This window comes from Phocoena sinus, chromosome 3 (assembly GCF_008692025.1).
Source record: "Phocoena sinus isolate mPhoSin1 chromosome 3, mPhoSin1.pri, whole genome shotgun sequence".
NCBI classification, from domain to species: Eukaryota; Metazoa; Chordata; class Mammalia; order Artiodactyla; family Phocoenidae; genus Phocoena; species Phocoena sinus.
The window spans coordinates 159,349,696-159,367,320 of record NC_045765.1 but is presented as its reverse complement, the minus strand read 5'-3'; the positions used below and the strand labels follow the sequence as shown (position 1 = coordinate 159,367,320).

The window sequence follows — 17,625 nt, the reverse complement described above, 5'->3', positions numbered from 1 at the left end:
GCTATTGTATACACTGTCAGATCCTAAAGTTATGTTTTAATGTAAAGGGGGCTTGATAGGTGTATAGGCATTGAATATGTATTTACGTTTATGTGCAAAATACTCTAATTACAGTTTCTAAAAAGGTAGTTAAGACATGTTTTTCTAATAGTGGATGTCAAATAAACTATATAAAATTATCTTAAATTTTAATATTAAATTTTTTAAAATTTAATTTTTAAAAATTATTTTTTACTCTCATTTTGAAGATGGAGTTTATTTTATCATTATTAATACTATTTTGTCTCAGGTATTTGATTAACACTGTTTTGTTTCGGTATTTCAGTTGTTAACTAGACATTTATAAACACTAAATCTAAATGCCAGATATATTTGTATATAAATCATATAAATCTATAAATACCACTTTGCCTCCTTTATTAATTTCATTTCTTTTATAAACAGTCTCACCTCAGCAATTTAATATATGAGATTCTGAGATTAAGGATAAATAAATTTATGATTTTATAGGCCTTTAAAATTTACTAGGTTTCTCATAGAAAGTTACATAATTTTTTTTTCCCCCTCTAATCAGAGAATCTCTTCGGTCTTTTCTGTTTGTCTCACTTAAAAAAAATACCGAGAAAGCTTGCTGGGTGGGAAAAGGTGAAAATAGAAAAAGGGAAAAGGGAGGGAAGACAAGAAAAGGAGAGACTGAGATCAGAGTGAATAAATACATTGCTTAGGATAACTCAGGTGTTAAATGGAGGCACCAAGATTCAGAAGTGTGTGTGTGTGTGTGTGTGTGTGTGTGTGTGTGTGTGTGGTGCTTAAGCTTGTGTGTTTGCTTTCATGGAGTCTAAACAAAACCGGGGGGCAGTAGTGAGTAACTGATAATGTTGAATAATATCAATGGACTGTATGGATAGAGAAAAAAATGTGAAGAGGACACTAGAAAAGGAAAGGAAATAGATGTTTTTCTAGAATTTTTCTGGAATTTTCTAGAATTATTGGAGACGCTTTCATGGTAGAGCCACATCACATTCCAAGGTATTTGAAGAAGGTTTTTCAGCAACACTTGTCTCAGCTTTGAGGACGGGCTTAGCCTCTTCAGAGGACAGTCTCAGCTGTATTGACAAGAACAAAAGACTCCCTGTAAAAGACCTTTGGAGGGGAGAGATTCTAGATCAGAGGGACCAGAAGACAACCCTGAAAAGTAGGTTGGAACTTGGGCTCACAAGATGGCAGTGGGGAGTTAGACTGGTCACTAATGGAACAGCAGCAAGGTTCCACATCCACAGCTCTCCAGTGCACAACGTTGTCACATGGGAGGGTGAGAAAGAAACGCTAACCTACAGGCAAACCAGTAAACTTGAGAGAGGATTTTTAGGTTTAGAATCGAGCCCTGGTTATTATTTCAGTTATTGCTGTTTAGTTCAAACTTTGTTAAATACAACTCATTATGAGAGAAACGGTGCTGTGCTTTGGGTCGACTCACATCTCTGTGTCTAGGTATAAGCTTGTACAGATATTTGTAACTTGGCAAAATCTAAAGGAGGGGTCTTTTTCAAAATTGCATGTTTCTACCTCTGGGCCTCTGGGGATTTGAACTCTGGCTGTCACCACAGAGGTGAATTGCCCTGCCTTCTATCCGTCATTTTATATCACCTTGTAAACGTCATCTGGATTTCTGAATGTTGGATTCTTACTTGGATTAGAGTCCTGAGCATAGAAAGTACTGGTCACTGGATCTGAGAGGCCCTTGATCCAGGGGCCCTCGGCATGGAAAAGGGCTCCACGGGCTCTAAAAGATGTGGATCCTGACTTCATACCTACAACTATGTTATTGCGATGTTTCCATGTGGTTCAGAGGATGGGAAAACATAAATGTTACCATGTCTTCATTCAACTATGGAAGAAATCATTTGAATACCAGACTGCCCAGTGGGTGTGTGTTCCCATTTATTGTCCGGCTTTTGAGACTGATCCAAAGCTATAACTGTATCATGGATGCTGCTTCTTCAAAAGGTACCCATGGTTGGGAACCAGCTTTGATGTGGTTTGTAAAGTTCATGGACTGGCACTTAAGCCTGCCTTTGATGGAATCACGCCTGAGTCACATTTAAGCAATATGACTGAAATTGTATCTCTTTCAGCATATAAGACAGTGGCAGGAATGCAGTACACGAGTGTGTCTGAATAAATCTTCTAGCCCTTCACATGTCCCAGATTTAGCTTAAAAGAATCAGTAGGGTTTGTGTTATGAGAATCAGGGGATAAATGTATTGCAGAGGATTTGGAAAATAATTAGCATTTTTGTGGTCTCTTCAGCAGTGCCCCACTGTTTCCTGGAAAAGCAACAGTAGTGATCAGAGAATTCGTGAATTTCTTTGCATCTGGGCCACCACGAAGCTGTCTTAGGCATAGGCTGGCCAGTAGCCCCACAGTCATGAGGTTTTCTCTGTCTTGGTCTCAGTTGCTTATGATTATTTCAGTTCAAACATTTAAATATTCCAGATCTGGGATAGTGAACAGATGGTTTCATGCTGGTCAGCATTCTAGTAAATACATTTTAGATGGTTGCCTATCAGAAATTCTCACTTCAGCTATAAATGCAACAGTTTCTCTGGCACACACTTAAATGTAGCCATTGTTTATAAACTATTGCAGTGAAAGGACCAAGTTCACATCCAGCATCTATTACCTGGAGAAAGTGACCAACAAGTGTGCATTTCAGAGCAGCCTCTGTTGTGACCTTAATCTACTGACTTGGTGTGAAAACAGTTACATCGTACTTTAAAATAAGAGGTGTTTTCGTCATACGCTGTTGCTGTGTGTGCTGGGTGAGGATTTTGTAACTAAAATTTATTTCTGAACGGCAGTGCATATTGATGCTGTAGTTGACTATGTGAATTTAAATGGGAGGTCACTTCAGCGGACTGTTGAAAAGGTCTGCCTCAACTTGAGTCGGACATTACTCTGTCCAGTGTCTATTCTATGATGGAACATTCTCATTGCATAAACTAGAGGATTAATAAAACCAAGTTCAGTCGCAGAAGTGTTCTTTTGAACTCAGAAGAAGGGAGCAATGTGTTGCCCTGTAGGATGTGAGTAGCTTGCGGCCTGTGGTAGAGCATGATGTCCTAAAACGAGCATGTCTGGGGGCCCCCATCAAACAGGACGGCACTGGATGACTCTGACACCATGATATCTTGCTATAAATACACTTCAGACATTACAATTGTGCTTTTTCGTAGCTTTTAAGCACTTTTACCTATTGTTGCACTTTTTTTAGGCTCCTTGATTACCTTTTTCTATTCCCATACCATCATTCCACAAGTTCTAGCATCTCTTAATTATGGAGGGCTTACTCCACATCATATTAAACATGAGAACACTCTCATCCCAAATTAAACATAATTTGCATAACTGTAAATCTCTCTGTGTTGAGTTGTAGGAGCTCACTGGCATACGTGTTACTGTAGATGCATTTGTCTGAGTCTATTTGGGCTGCTCGAACAAATAATGTAGAATGGCTTAAACAATAAATGTTAATTGCACTTAGCTTTGGAGGCTGGGAAGTCCAGGATCAAGACCCTAGCAGATGCAGTGTCTGGAAGGGTCAAGGGACTCTCTGGGACCTGTTTTATAAGAGCACTAATGCCATTCATAGGGCTCTGCCTACACGACTTCGCACCTCGAAAAGACCCGACCTCCAGACACCATCACATCGGGGATTAGGTTTCAACATGTGGATTTTGGTGGGAGGGAGGAGGAAACAAGCATTCAGTCTATAGCAACACTTAAACACTTATTAGTGAAAATCTGGAGGTCTTCTTTTTGCACTTTGGAGGCGCTATTTTATTTCTTCGAGATCTCAAACTTCTAGACTTTCCAGAGCCCTGTGAGCCCAGCCAGCCTTGCCCTGCACCTGCAGGGCCTGATGCACGAACCGTTCCTGCTGCTGGCCTGCACTGCTTCACCTCTTGATGGGTGGGGTCAGACCTGTATGGGGTCCAATTTTTGCCAGTGTCCCTGAAGCCTTTTGTTTCTCACCCTGAAGAAAATTTGGTCATAGGTGAGAAGCCGTCTGCACCTGTCTTATGCAAGCCTGTAGCAACAAGTCAGAGCTGTCATTCTGAGTTGCAGCATTCAGGCCCTTCTTTATGGTAGCTCCCTCCTGAGCTGAGGGGCTGGCAGAAGTCTAAATGGATGTGATTAACTGATGCAAAATTTGCAAAGCCAAATTCAGTGACTAGTTCCATGATACCTTCTTGGTCGTATTCAATCAATGCCAAGGGAGTTTCCCATCATATATTTTTTTAAACCCTACTTAAAACCACTTGCTAAACATAGCCTCTTTACCTTTTCAAAACTTCAATTTAGATCCTATCCTGTTTTCTATAAATCACTTTTTTCATACTAACACGTCTCTATCTTTCCTTGCTTTGCTCCTTCCTACTTAATGGTTTTCAACCCACAACGTTTTTTCTTGACCATCCTTAAGCCTTTTCATGCGAGTGTGTTTTTAGAGCTCCTTTTTGCTTTGACTTATTGCTAAGACTCACTGTTGCTCGTGCTGTTCGGTCCATCTTTACTAAAGTTACCCCTTCTGTTTCAATTTGATATATGTTCTGCTTGACTATAAAAAGTCACTTTGTTCTTTTTTATAAAATCTTTGCACTTTACAGAAAGTGTGTTCTTTGATTAGCTTGTCTATTCTTTTGTGAGATTAGCTGCACTGACTTTGTAGTAAGTATGACAAATCAACCTAATTTTCTGTTACTGTTTTATTTTTTTACAGCATCAGTAATATTTTCCATGGCGAACTCATTGAGCAGACTTGGTATTTTCAGGTGATACCTTACTCTGAACACTGACTATGTAGAAATGTACGTATGCATTATTTGAGAGATGGTCATGGGGAGGAGGGAGTCATCGGAATGATTTATTGCCAAATGTGTTGAGATACTTTAACCTGAACTTTTGGTGCTTGAGGAGTGATTTTGAGAAATCTGCTCTCTGTTAGGATTAGATTTTGCTGCACAGACAGAACGGAAAATCCAAAATTATAATGGCTTGAGTGAAAGAGAAATTGAATTCTCTCTTACGTAAAATTCCAGAGATGGGCCCCAGGGCTGATGTGGCAGTTCAGCAGTGCCATCAAGATGCCAGGCTGTCTTTCTGTCCTCATGGCTCAGAATGGCTGCTGGAGGTCCAAGCTATCTTTCTTCAGAAGTACGTACAACACTTTAGATCATATTTTGTTTTCCAGCAGTTAGCTGTGGAATGATGGACTGTTTTAAGCAATTGGATACAAAAGTGCTGGTCGTGGTGATTCAAGTTGGTCCACAAAGACCCCTGTATTTCTGCCCAGGCAGTGGGATGGATGGTGGTTGTAGTTTCTGGGATGGGAACACAGGAAAAGGAGTAGGTTCAGGAAGGTGGGCAAGGTAGCCGTGAGCTCACCTGGGGAGATGTTGAGTTTGAAATACCCAAGGGACGTCCATGTTGGGTCAGTGGTATATACTGGGTGTGAGTCTGAAGCTCAGGAAATAACAGTCAGCGAGCTGTAGACACTCGGCAGAGGGAGTCTTAGCATCCCAGAAGGCTCTTGAAAGTGTGCAAGTGGTTGGATCTCCCAGGAAAAGCAAGACAGGTCCAGGGAGAATGAAAGGAGAGCAACAGCTGTGCTTCCTTCAGCTTCACTTTCACCATTGTTTGATATTATGGAAACATCACAATGCTGAGCGTTTTCACTTCAGAGAAGGCCAGGCGTGGTAGAATCTGGAGTGTGTCACGAGACCACGCCCTCTGCTCACAAGGAGCATTGAAGTCTTTGTTGTCTGATTTGTTATAAATCCTCTCACGTGTAAAGGTATTATCCCCATTTTATGCTTTTGGAAAAATAGGCTCACAGAGGATAGGAAACTCAGTCTATGCCATGCCGCAGGAAGGAATGGAGCCCTAGCTTGGAAACGAAGCAAGTGTTTTGGTTCTCGTCTGGATTTTGTGCTGGGGCACCGTGCCTCCTGAGAGGTTCAGTGGCTTGTCCAGTTTTTGACCTGGAAGTGCTGTTGTTGATAACTGCTCTCAGGCAGTCAGAATACAGACAGTAAGTGATAAGAGGTTAAAAAGAACAAAAAACACTGTCTTGTTTCCCAATCTTAAAACATTCCCATGTGACATTCTTCTTTACTGATAATATTGTTGCAAACCCAAAAGAGCCTGATTAATCGTTGCAGCATCTTTTAGGCTTGAATCACACTTTCATCTGATAGTAGGAACTGAGTCACTGGTGAAGTATGTTCATCCAAGACTAGGCAGGGGTCAGCAAACTTTTTCTTAAAGGACCAGATAGTAAATATTTGAGGCTTTGCCAGCCCCACAATTTCTATTGCAACTACTCAACTCTGCTTTTTCGGCATGAAAGCGGCTGCAATATGTAAATGAATGGGCATGGCTGTATTCAAATTAAGCTTTATTTTCGAAAATGAGCAGGTGACCCAGTTTACTGACCCCTGCCCTAGAAGAAAGCTAAGTTCTAGAATTTCCACGTTTAATCCTGAATGTAAAGTCATCCGACAAAATTGTGAAAAAAGGCAAGTGTTCTTTTTCATTTCCAAAACTCAAAATATTTGACTAATTTTGTTTTTTAAAATTAACTTATCTCCGTAATGATCCTTTATAAGCGTAAGGACAGTTCTGGGAGAGCAGCTGCAAAGTATGAAACTGGATTTCCTTATTTTGTTCTCTATTTTGTTTTCTCCTGGGTAGTCTTGATGGAATTCTGAGTTGTCAGGGTGCCTCCACATCTCTCAAAATAATCCATATTTTTCAAGTCAACCCCTAAATCGTGGAGATCCTTGATTACCAAGCTGAGACGTTGAGCTGCTTTGATCATCATCCATGTGTGTGTGGACCCCAGCATCTGTGGATTCGCTGACTGGAATCTGTGAATGTGAGAAAGTTCCTATACGTGCATTATTAGCAAAGTTTCATGCATTTTACTCACCAATGAGTAAAGACCACTAGCACATTCTGGGGGCTTTATAGAATAGAAAAGTCCTTCAACATCAGTTACTTTATCTCCTGTTTTTTATTTGTATTATGCAGATGTACATAGCTATCTTAGAAAAGCATTCTAAGTGGAATTCGCATGTTGATATTTTCTGATAGGTTCAAATTGCAAAGCTGCATTTGTTTTGTAGTTGAATGTTTTGGAAACATGAAGTAGATGGAATTTTTAAGGGAAATAATTTCTTTTCGCATGAAAGAACAACTAGGAGGACTTTAACATCTTGGATGCAAATAAGGGCTGATTATGACAAATGAGCATAATTAATTTGTAAAAGAATCATAAGCAGATTCTTGATTCTCTTTGCACTTCTCATTTATTTGTAATTGAAAAGGCAAATTTTTGCTAAAATAATTGTCAGTCATCCTTTCTGTTCATTTCAAAGTGCCCTTCCCCTCCCAGGCAAGGCCGGCTGCATGCACTGTAGTAGTAATACAGGATGCACCTTTGGTGAATGTCCCCCTCACTGCTGCTGAGTTCTGCTTCTGTGTTTGGCCTTTGCCTCTCTTCGTGACTTACAGGAAATAAAATATTTCCCCTCCTGGTGCAGAAAGTCTTCGAAATTCGAGTGCCTGGGGGAACTGAGACATTGTGACTGTGTTTGGGGAATCCCATGAGTCTGTTATAATCACCTGTGACAGTCAAGTTTCACTAAGTCCAAGTAAAGAGAGACCTAAGAGGATGGTTTGGATTTTAGCGTCATCTGCTTTCAAAGCTGCGTTATAAACAGAATAAATCTGTGTGAATAAATAAAGTGAGGTAGGTTGATAGAAATGTTTAATTTGCAATAGATCGTCTGTATTTAATGAAGAATTCAATAAATTTTGAATAACTATATTCATTTCTCAGATAAGCATTCGGTAAGAATCGCAAAGCCTATGTTTGAGTCATCACAAAGTGTGAATCGTGATTTAGAGCAAGGGATTTTTACTGTACAGCATGCTTGGTAATGATCCCTAAGATATTTCAGGCTTAAATTAGTAAGAGGTCCGATACTAAAATGGAGGAAATAAATCTTAAAGCACTGTCTATGTTGAATGTCCTTAGTTCAGTAGATGGCACCTTGGATGGCCTATTTCAGTTGACACCAAAAGAAATAACCTTCTGACACTGACCTTTACCTTATTAGATGCTCCCTCTTTTATGGGTGGTCTTAGGTAATTTTAATTCACCTTCTGCTTCTTTTTAGCCTTCCAACTGACTAAAGGTATAGCTTTGATTTTTCTTCATGTTACATGATAATTTATTCTAACCAGCAACGTTTATTTATGTACTTATTTGCACCCATTTTTGCAAACAAGTAAACAGTTTGGGACATGCAAATTTTTCTATATTGGTATCTATTGTAATAGTGTTTTATACACATGACATTTTAGAGATGAAATCGCTCAAGCCCTTTATTTTTTTAATTAATTAATTTTTTTTTTTTGCGGTACGCGGGCCTGTCACTGTTGTGGCCTCTCCTGTTGCGGAGCACAGGCTCCGGATGCGCAGGCTCAGTGGCCATGGCTCACGGGCCCAGCCGCTCCGCGGCATGTGGGATCTTCCCGGACCGGGGCACGAACCCGTGTCCCCTGCATCGGCAGGCGGGCTCTCAACCACTGCGCCACCAGGGAAGCCCCAAGCCCTTTATTTCAAGGAAAACCTTGTAGGCCCAGAAATGGTGGGGATGGGTGGACAGTCTCAAGGGCTAGAGGATGCCGTTCTAACAAAGATTTTCCTTCCCTTTGGTTCAAGTTAATCTATTTTAAGTCTCCTGGTAATGATATAGTAGAATAATTTACCCACTTAATACTATAATAGGTTCACTAGGATTTTCCCATTAAAAGACTCATGAGTCATAGCCTAGTGTTACCTTCCAAGCTTTGATTCTATACTCTCTGTACACCTGAAGAGTGGTATGGCATCTGTGGTACCTGTGCCAGTCTAAGGCTGGTGTGTGTTTTGAAATCTCTTGCCCCACACTGATGCCTAGCGTCAATCAGGAAATGCTGTAATTTTTTACCCACTACCCTGAAGGTATTACAGGGTAGGAAGTTGTGGGAGCGCAAGGTTGGTGGTGGGAATGAGTACTAGAACCCTCGGGATCTTTACTGAGGCTTAATTTTTCCTGCCTGTATAAGTCAGATAAACTTTGTCACGTTAAATACATCTTCTCTATCACCTCCACCTTCTGTTTTCAATGGACACTATGTTTGCCTCTGACTTTTTTATTAAGACAGTACACCCCTCATCAAATGTATCTGTCACAACTCCAGGATTGCTTAAGACTCACGCTGTCACTGGCACATTCCATTTAGCAATGTCCTCAGATCAGAGTACATTTACAGACAGTGAGCTGCAGACATTCACACACAGGAGACATGGGTTGAGTGCACAGGTAGGACCCTTGGTCTACTGGTCAGAAGAAATTTATGACTGACTGAGTCACTCTTGAGGTGTTCCTTTCCTCTCGTTTGTCTGGTAGCAGCATGCCTTTACACCCCTTTCAGCACTCCTCTTTCAGCAACTCCAACCTTAGTCCGCATCTCGGTGCAGAACAAAACTTGAAGGACATCCCAGAGAAAGCCTAATGAGATATGGGCCCCTGCCTATGTATTTTCTGCTCTAACTTTTGCAAAATAAATTGACTTTCTATCGTAGTGTACTTGTTAAAATAGTTTAAGCCATACCGTCAGAATCCAGCCCACGAGCTAGCATTTGCTGTTACCTTAGATCTTTTTAAGAGGCATAATTTTCCTATAACCTAGACTTGAAAGATCTATGGGCTGTCTGAGTTGACCTTGTTTTCCCCTTGGGCATCCAGCACAGAGCTTGGACGTTAGTGACATTTCTGAAATAAATGCATTAGTGGATTTGAGTGCTCAGCATAATCTAATTAAATATGTGCATTATTACGGCACATTTATGTAAAGATAAAAAAATATAGACTTAAGGTATATAGTTCTAGTCATTTATATGACAACTGAAATAACCAAGCCCAGGGGAATTAAAAGTGGCTTGTTTAACATAAGCAGCCAGTAGTGGCTATGGTGAGACGCAAGTTCAAGTTTAACAGATATTTGTAAAGATTCAGGTTCACAAAACATGTACAAGGAATGGCGTTAGCTCCTTTTCAAAGGAGAGTGCCTTAGATGAGTTACTGTGTGGCTTGAGCAGCTCAAGAGGGACTCCACTGAGGCATGAAATGGGTGCCCTGTTTTCAGTTCCACATGTTGGGATGGTGTTTAGCACTTGGTCAGCAGGCTGAGTACCAGCGTGTGCTGGTGTGGCTCAGAATGCAATGCCACATTCCCTAGTGCCCCCTGAATTCCAAGAAAAATGCTCGTGGATTCGGGCAATTGGCTTTTCTTAACTTGCTTTTCTAAGCCTATAGGAAAAAATAGAGAAGTGGCTGGCTTCTTGCCTGAATTCTTTTTTTTTGCTAAAATTGAGGAAGGATATCTGGTCATTCTTTTCTTACTTTAAAATGTTTAAGTGTAATATTTTATAGCTGTAGGTGAAGAATAAAATATTCCTAGGGAGAAGGTTTATTGATATTTCCATCGTAAAACTATTATGAACTCCAAACAGGTGAAATTGGTAAAACAGAATATTGAGCATGGCTCTTCCCCATGGCTCTTCTCAATCAAAAGCAAATAGGATGGAAATAGATTTGGAAAAAAACCCTCCCTTTCAGAAGGTTGCTTTAAAGCACATTTTAAGCCCCATTGTCCCTTTTTGATTTTCCCTGGGGCATTTTCTTGTGTATGCTGGGCTCACTCAGTCCTTTTGGCGTTCCTGGTTGGCATTCATTTTTTCCCAGTGTTACCAAACTCAGGTTCAGCTGCCCACTGCTTCAAAGCCAACAGTGGAGAGTGTTGATTGCTTTATTTAGGAGGCTGGCAACCTGGGGAGAAGACGGACTAGTGTCCCAAACCAACCTCTGTTCTCATCGTTGTAAGATTTTGCCCCTTAGGTAACACTGCTTTTAAAATCTACAGATTATATAATGGATATTGCAGGCTTTAATCTAGAATTTAAATGTTAATGAAAGTAATTATTATTATTTTTTGCGGTACGCGGGCCTCTCATTGCTGTGGCCTCTCCCGTTGCGGAGCACAGGCTCCGGACGCGCAGGCTCAGCGGCCATGGCTCACGGGCCCAGCCGCTCCGCGGCATGTGGGATCTTCCCGGACTGGGGCACGAACCTGCGTCCCCTGCATTGGCAGGCGGACTCTCAACCACTGCGCCACCAGGGAAGCCCGTGATTATTATTTTGATTATAATTGTATCAATTTCCATTTGTTTGCGTGTTTTGAACACAGTAATTTTTTCCACCTCTGTTTTACTTAATCTTGAAATTCAAGATTACTCCCTATTACATATTAACAGAACTGAGACATGGTCTTAGGTAAAGGAGTAAACAAAAATTTACTGAATACCTACTGTGTGTCTTTAGCTGAACTATGTTCTTTCCTGCAAATACTCCATTTAAATGCTATTGATAACCTCCTCTCCCTCTTTTTTCTTTTTTTTTAAGGGTGAGGTTGAGTGTGCTGAGGTTAACGTTCCTGCCTAAGTTCACATAGCTGAACTTGGCCTGCTGACCCCATTGCCCATAGGCTTTCTCCTATACTGGATCAGGGCTCAAAACTCATGGCAAGCCATCAAAGTTCCATTTGGAATGAAAAGAGGAAAACCTGTTTTCTGAAACGTGAACTCTAATTACATAAAATGGATGCTTCTGAAAACAGTATTGACTCAACAGGGCGGACTGTAAACGTTGAACAACAACTGAAGCCTCACATTATGTAAGAAAGGAGTTTACAGAGCTGAACATCCACCTTGCTGTATTTCCCCCACCCAGTGACAGAAGTTGCTGGGGTAACAAAGGACTGCACACAGCCTGGTGTAGGCACAGGGGCTCTTCTGCGGCTGATAAAACTGCTCTTCGGTCAGGAACCTTGCTCTTCTAGGTGGGCTGCTTGTGCGGTGCCCCTTCTGCGGCTGAACAATGGCATTAAGGAGGGGCTTAGGTGGGAGAGTGCTGGAGAGGAGGGTAGACAGGCGGTGGGACAATTGGATGCTGGGGAGCTTGGGGGAAGGAGAATAAGCCTTGGTAATTCTAACTTATTTGTGATTCTGGTAGCAAAGAGCACCCAGAGACAAAATGGCTCAGTAGTTGATGAGATTTCACTGGGGCTGACACCACCTCTTGCTGTCCACCCCTATCTGCAGGTTAGACCCAGCTAGGTGTTCTGCCATGCTTGTTTTTAGCTTTGTAACCACCAGTAATCACACTGGTTTGGGAGATTTTCATGTTTCAGTTTTTACAGATGATGAAAAATCATTAACTGACTCAATGTCACTTCAAACTCCATGTATCTGTATTTCTCAACCAGTGGCTCTGAGCCACCAGCTCTGGCTATACCTGGTCAGCTTGCTGAAAAATCGATTCTTAGGATGCACTCTGGACCCGCTAATTAACTTCTGTAACGAGACCGCAGATCTAGATTTTTAACAGGCTCCTTGGGTGATTCCTATATACACACATCTCACTACTTCTATTTGACACATTACATTGAAATATCAACAAAAGAGAAAATTTGAGAGACTTTGCTCCAAATGACATAATGAATAAGGAACACATTGGTATTGAATTCCGGTAGCTTCAGTTAGAATTCATTACCATTCAGTCATCACTTGAAAAGCTGTGTATTGCGTTTTTGCCACATGCCAGGTCTGGGGATGAAAGGCAGTCTTTTTTCTTCAGGAGTTCCATGGTTGGGAATAAATACCCCTCAGTTATGTTTTTAATCCCACAGCTCTCCGGGACTCAAACCTTCAATGTCTCTTCATTGCTCAATGCTTCATTAGGTAGCTAAGATGCTCAAATTTGAAGAAAGCAGAAGTGTGGCAGGGAGTGTGAACATGGACAGCTTGGGACAGAGTATTTGGTTGAGAAGTTCTGAGAGATAAACTTGATTTGTAAGGAGAGGCTGGATGACAAAGGACATTAAATGTTACACTGTGTTGCTTAAACTCAACATTGTAGGAGCCTCTTGAAGACAGACATAGCACGTACTTTCTGCCTGTGGATTTAATGCATTGTTTCTTAATTCAGCATACATTTACTGAATCCTTATTTGTGCTAAGCACAGCACCAAGAAAAAAGCAAATTCTTTGTTTAAAAATCAAGGGCACGTATGAAGAATTTTGGAAAGGTTGTCATCAAAAATGATTAAAATATGCAATAGTTTTAGGACTGGAAATGTTGCATTTGCTGTTGGTGCCGGGGAGGGGTGGGGGGCAGGAAAGACACATGAAAATGTCAATATATCACGATTTCAGACAATCATAGAAAGTGTGAACCTCCCTTGATGATTGGATATAGAAATTACTAGAAGTAAAATTGCAACTCCTCTTGGTGTAGGTGGGCCGCCTCCCTGTCTCCTTGGCCACCAGCCTGTCTTTGTCGAGTGAGCTACACTGAGCAAGCCTGTTATGGCTCCAGAGCCCATGATGGTCTGTCTAGTCTATTAATAAGTAGCAAAAATATCTCAGCTCCTGTAAGTTTTTTTCCCCTGTGGTTTATTTTAACTCTGTTTCGAGAATTCAAAATTAGTTGTGGTGATAAGACATGATAGTTTCCTGACTCTGTGGAAGAGAGAAAAGGTTCAGAAGTGATATCAGAGGCTTGAATTTCCTGGACTGGTTGTGGTTCACTTAGTAGCTTTATTGAATAAAAGACCAGGTGATTCATATAAAGTCATATGTTAGGATGCTGTAACCAGGGCTTTGGAAAGGGCCACCTTACCCGTTAAGTGCAAATAAATAACGATGTGAATGTACAGCAGACTCTAAAAGCATATTAGACTATTGATGAGGATGAATAATACATGTTTTCTGATAGTGTTTGCTGCATGTGGCAGGATATTTTAAAAGCGGGGGAAAAAAACCCTCTGTGTGAGGTCTGCATTTAGTTAACCTTTATATTCAAGACAGGCTTAACTGTCATCTGTCATATTTATAACAGCAGCGTCAATTCAGAGTTTTATGCTCAAAACTTGTAGACTCAGTTAGGAGATACACTTTGAAGAATTGGTCCCTACGATGTGCACATAGTAACCTAAAAAGAAGAATGTCTTGTCAATATTGTAGTGATTTCTGTGTATTCTTGTTTTAATTATGTGATGGGTTCTAGTGCTTTAGAGTTTGCCATCATGGATGATCCCTGGAATTTGGCCATGTCTCATTGAATGGAATGGACATTTCAGTTCTAATTTAGCATACTTATTTCTACTGCTAAGTGAAAGCAGAGTTTACATAACTCAATTTATATGGTTGTACAGACTTTCATCTTCTGAGTTTTATAACTCTTTCAAGTTATAAAACTTGAAAATTGCATGTTTCAGTGGATAGTGAGTCCGTAGTACTTACCAAGTACCCATTGTGCTTTACCAATATTAAAAACAAAATCTTTCTTCTGAGGTCATTATATTTACGTTGAATAAATCTGAAGTTAGACTTCAGGTCGATGTTGAAGTGGGGTCAGATCTATTTTACTGCTAAAACTTCCAGCACAATCACAGTATAAAAGGGTTAAGCAATGATGATACAGGTAAATAACCAAAGATGGAGGCTTATCTAAAACCAAGACTAGATTGCATAATAAGGAAAGGATAAGGGTAGTAATGAAGTTCTTAAGAATTAATGTCCCTTGTATACACTGTTATATTTAAAATAGATAACCAACAAGGTCTTACTGTGTAGCACAGGGAATTCTGCTTAATACTCTGTAATAACCTAAATGGGAAAAGAATTTGAAACATTCATACATGAATACTGTATGAATACGGGTCTAGATATCAGCTATGCATTTCTTATCTAAGAAACTCTTAAACCCCTTCATAACGCACTAAGCCTGTTTGCTTTACTGCGCACATTAAGTTCTTTCACAATAAGACCTCTCCTGGTTTAGTGGTCACTATGTTAATTCTTTTTTTTTTTTTTTTTTTTGCGGTACGCGGGCCCCTCACTGTTGTGGCCTCTCCCACCGCTGAGCACAGGCTCCGGACGCGCAGGCTCAGTGGCCATGGCGCACGGGCCCAGCAGCTCCGCGGCATGTGGGATCCTCCCGGACCGGGACACGAACCAGTGTCCCCTGCATCGGCAGGCGGACCCTCAACCACTGCGCCACCAGGGAAGCCCTATGTTAATTCTTTAGCATTTTAAAGCATTTTGGTTGATGAAATGTCTGTCCTTTTCCTCCCAGTACTTGAGAAATCCTCACTGTTATATGAAAGAACTGAGAAGATAAAGTACCAAAAGGTAAATGACTCTTTCAAAGACACACGATCAGACATTTACTCTAGAGAGACCTTATTGAGTCTTTGGTCTGGAATCATTCAGATTTGACTGCGTGCACTTGAAAGACAGAGATGCCAGTGGCCAGGCTGGGAAAACCACTGGATTTGGAATTCATTTCACTCCTCTCTTCTCTTGCCCCCTGTATAGTTAAGGGTCCTTCCTTACCAAGCTTAATCTTGACTGACCTTTCTGAGTCTTCCGGAACCTTGCCTTATCAATTATTTCTCCTTTGTCTTTCCACTTTCGTTTCTCTCTTTATTCTTAGGCTCATCTCACCTTCCCGTATATATTTTCAGTCTTCCAACTGCTTATAAACAAATAGACAAAACTCAGTCTTGACAAAGTTGCAAATTCTTGCCTTGACATTGCTTTTACTTCACTCACGCTCTTCAGTGTGGGCCTTTGTGGCTATCTTTTCTGGCTCCTCATGCGTTCTTTGAGCCTTTCCAAGGAGGCATGTGTCTTCACTCCTCAACCTGAGTCACTCCAGGGTCAGTAGTTAACAACTCATCACAAGATCAAGTCGCACAGTTCCTGTTCTTGTTTCTTTTTTCATCTTTTTGTAGCAGAATATAACTCCTCCAAGCTGCTTCCTAAAATTCTCTGTTGAGTTCTGAAACATATTTATTTTTTTCCCTTTCTGGAAGAAAGCTGGTTTTCTGCTTTCTGCCACCTAAATTCAAACATTCGATTAGGCAACCTTGATAGATTATATTCCATCATACCTCCCTCCAGGTAGATGAGTTCTTTCTCACCGAGCTCCTAAATATAAATAAGATTATTCTCATACTCGACTGGATTCTTCTGTTGGTTTGCTCTAACATAAATACTTCCTACTTCCCTATCTTGATCTAAAGGTAGCTTAGTCATCTTTCAAGACAGTTTATCATGATGGTTAAGAGACCTCACTCCAGAACCAGAGTGCGTGGGTTCACACCACATCTCCAGACTACTAGCATATGATCTTGGGTAAGTTATTTGGCTCCAACATGCCTTAGTTTCCTCATGGTAAAGTGGAAGTAGTAATAATTTCTTCCTTGTAGGATTGATGAGGCAGTTAATGGGTTAATATATGTAAAGATTAAATAGTAAGACAGTTCTAGACAGAGTAAGTTCTACGTGTATAAGTACTTTTGATATTTCTACTCTCTCAAACTCCACCTTGTCTGTAAAACTTTTCTCATCTCCTGAGTCCAACTAAAGGTCATCTCTTCTGGGAAAACTGTTATTTTTTGCTCTCTTATGAGGCTTAACTTACTCTAATTTTAATTGTCTCTGTCTTAACTTAGATTAGAGTAGGCTTTTTGCTCTCATATCTTACTTAACTTCAAAAAAATTTTCTTTTCCTACTAAAGATCAAGTCGATTTTTTCCTAAAATAATTTCTGAAGATTTGAAGGTCTTGAGACTATTCTGTGTTTTGAATTTTTGATGAGAGATCCCCAAAGATACTTTGAGGATGCTCTGTAGGGCTGACCTGAACTTCATGAAGGAGAATAATGGAAGTGTCACTTGTGATTAATTTCCTTTTCTATAGGAGGACTTTCTGACTGTGTAGCTCTAACTGATCCTAACCACCTCTTTGCGAAAATTGAGTTGTAGCAGTGTATGTGTATCTGTGTGTTTTTCAAATAGTTCCTGCACATTTTACAGTACATTTTTACAAAGTTGAACATATTTATTGTGACAAGGAAATAAATTATCTTGAAAATGTTTTCTTTAAAGTTTTACTCTTGTATTTAATAGGTTGACGTTAGAAATTTCGACATGGGTTGACAGCTCTTACTATAGTCCCTCTCCCCAGAGGACATTCTGATACCCTAAATGTTGGTGATGTTACAATTGCTGAATGGAAGCTTTCACTGAATCAGATACTGACAACAGTAATTCCAACAATAGAAAACCTGAGAGCAAATCATTATGACAAAGTACATCCTGATGGGAATACCAAAAATACACATAGGCTACATTATCTTTATTTCATTTTCCTCTTTTAGAATAAAAGTTTTGGTATTTGAAAGAAAAGGGACAGTTGTTTGTTGAAAATAGAAATTGTTGGACATAACCAACCATATGTTTTAGATTTTTTTCGCTGTATTCTTACTGAAAATGTATTTTGAATTTGTTGTGTTTCTCCATACTTTGTAAATTCTTTCCTTAAGGTAAAAAAAAAAAATTTTTTTTTCCTTTCTCTTTTCCCAACATTTGCTTCAGCTA

General features: G+C 40.2%; 1 protein-coding gene across 2 annotated transcripts in view; it reads left to right on the top strand.

The window, feature by feature from the left end:
- BASP1 (brain abundant membrane attached signal protein 1) overlaps nucleotides 1-17,625 on the top strand; it is a 54,517-nt gene that overhangs the window by 25,240 nt on the left and 11,652 nt on the right. Inside the window, exon 1 of one of the 2 annotated variants that reach the window (XM_032628045.1) lies at nucleotides 16,305-16,378. The exons of the other annotated variant lie outside the window; for it this stretch is intronic. The gene's annotated coding sequence lies outside the window, so the exon portion shown is untranslated. Of the gene's footprint in view, nucleotides 1-16,304; nucleotides 16,379-17,625 lie in introns of those variants that run through there. 2 annotated transcript variants of the gene reach the window in all.